Below are 2,539 nucleotides of genomic sequence, written 5' to 3'. Positions count from 1 at the left end.
GCTTTATGCTCATTTCCATCACTGTCTGGCCATTTGGTCCAAACTACTGTTTTGACCTGCTTGAGACTTCTCTAAGCTGATGGCATCTTTGAGCTCATACGTCTAGTTGAATATATCTTTGACTTCTTCTAAACACCTAGCTGAGGTCTAGGCATGGTGACTCACGCCTGTAATCCCAGCATTTTGGGAGACTGAGGTGGGAGGATCAATTCAGCCCAGGAGTTTGAGACCAACCTGGGCAATATGGCGAAACCTGGTGTCTACAAAAAAAATACAAAAATTAACCTGGTGTGGTGGCGCATACCTGTAGTCCAAGCTACTCAGAAGGCTGAGGTCGGAGGATCGCTTGAGCCCAGGAAGTTGAGGCTGCAGTGAGCCGTGTCCACACCACTGCATTCTAGTCTGGGTGACAGAGTGAGATCCTATCTAAAAAAAAAAAAAAGAAAAGAAAAGAAAAAAAGAAAAAAAAGCTAGCTGAGACAATTATCTTTTGGGGCAGACCAAAGGAACATGGCAACCTTTCTCTCCACTGCATTCTCTGCCTTCATCTCTGTATCAAGAGCTACGTTCTTGGGAATTCCAGGGACAGGGAAATGTCTGCCTTCAAGGAAAATTTAGAGCTTCTGGGCCTTCTCCTTGTGGGGAATGAAGGTCAAACATAAAATTTGAGGACCCAGACTGTTAGGTAACTGTTCAATAATGGATAACTTTTGAATGACATTTATTGTGTGCCAGGCACCATTCTAAGAGCTTCAAAAACAGCAACTCATTTATTCCTCACAACAACTTCATGAGAAACATTTTATTATTAATTCCATTTTATAAAGAAGTAACCAAGGCACAAAGTGTTATGGACTGAATTGTGTTCCTTGAAACTTCCTATGTTGAAGCCCTCACCCACAATCTGACTGCATTTGGAGACAGGCCCTTTAAAGAAGAAACTAAGGTAAAATGAGGTCGTAAGAGTGGGTTCTGGCCAGGTGCGGTGGCTCACACCTGTAATCTCAGCACTTTGGGAGGCCGAGGCAGGTGGATCACCTGAGGTCATCTAATAGGACTGATGTTAATCTAATAGGACTGACGTTCTCATAAAAAGAGGGAGAGACACCAGGTATGCACATACAGAGAGAAAAGGCCACGTGAGACCACAGCAAGAAGATAGCCATCTGCATGCCAAGTAGAGGCCTCAAAAGACACCAGCCCTGCCAACACCTGGACCTGGGACCTTCCGCCTCCAGAACGATGAGATAGTAAGTGGCTGTTATTTAAGCCACCCAGTCTGTGGTACTTTGTTATGGCAGCTCCAGCAAATTAATACACCAAGAAGCCAAGAAATATGCCCAGGATCACACAGCTCTTTTTTTTTTTTTCTTTTTTGAGACAGAGTCTCACTCTGTCGCCAGGCTGGAGTGCAGTGGTATGACCTTGGCTCACTGCAACCTCTGCCTCCTGGGTTCAATCAATTCTCCTGCCTCAGCCTCCCAAGTAGCTGGGATTACAGGTGCGTGCCACCACGCCCAGCTAATTTTTGTATTTTTAGTAGAGACGGGGTTTCACCATGTTGGCCAGGATGGTCTCGATCTCTTGACCTCGTGATTCACCCGCCTCGGCCTCCCAAAGTGCTGGGATTACAGGCGTGAGCCACCACACTCAGCCTAGGATCACACAGTTCTTAAGTGGTAGAAGCAGGATTTGAACCCGGGGAGTCTGGCTTCAGAAATCATTCTCTTGACCACTGCACTCTTCTGTCTTCCTCCAGTGGTTTAAAGCAGCACTTTCCAATAGACATATAAGGTCAGACACAAATTTAAGCGTCATATAGATTTTTAAATTTTCTAGCAGCCACCTTTTTTAAAACAGGTCGAATTATTTTTAATAATATATTTTACTTAACCCAGTATACCAAAGCATTGTCATTCCAGTGTGTAATCAATAGGAAAGGTGATTACTGATATATTTCACATTCTTTCTCTTGTACTAAGTCTTGGAGCTCAGTGTTTATTTTACACTTAACAGCACATCCGAATTTGGAGCAGCCACATTTCAAGTGCTCAGTAAGCCGTGTTAGACAACCATATTAGACAGCACAGGTTAAAGCTCTTTTATGGCTCTCTACTGCATACAAGATAGAGACTTGACACTTCCTGAACTGCCTGCCCTTTAAGGCCTGCCCTGATGTGGCTCCACCCCTGTTTTGGGCTTCATCTCATGTTATTCCTAGCATCACACTTTATGCTCCTTCAACTGGTAATACTTCAGTGCGAGCCCTCTGCTCACACCACGCTGCTTTATTTATTTATTTATTTATTGAGACTGAGTCTCTATCGTCCAGGCTGGAGTGCAGTGGTGGGATCTTGGCTCACTGTAACCTCTGTCTCCTGGGTTCAAGCGATTCTCCTGCCTCAGCCTCCCGAGTAACTGGGATTACAGGCACGTGACATCACGCCCAGCTAATTTTTGTATTTTTAGTAGAGATGGGGTCTCACCATGTTGCCCAGGCTGGTGTCGAACTCCTGACCTCAAGTGATCTGCCCACCTC

This window comes from Mandrillus leucophaeus, unplaced genomic scaffold, assembly GCF_000951045.1.
Source record: "Mandrillus leucophaeus isolate KB7577 unplaced genomic scaffold, Mleu.le_1.0 Scaffold410, whole genome shotgun sequence".
In the NCBI taxonomy this organism is placed as follows: Eukaryota; Metazoa; Chordata; class Mammalia; order Primates; family Cercopithecidae; genus Mandrillus; species Mandrillus leucophaeus.
The sequence above is the reverse complement of the archived record's forward strand: the minus strand, read 5'-3'. Positions refer to the sequence as shown.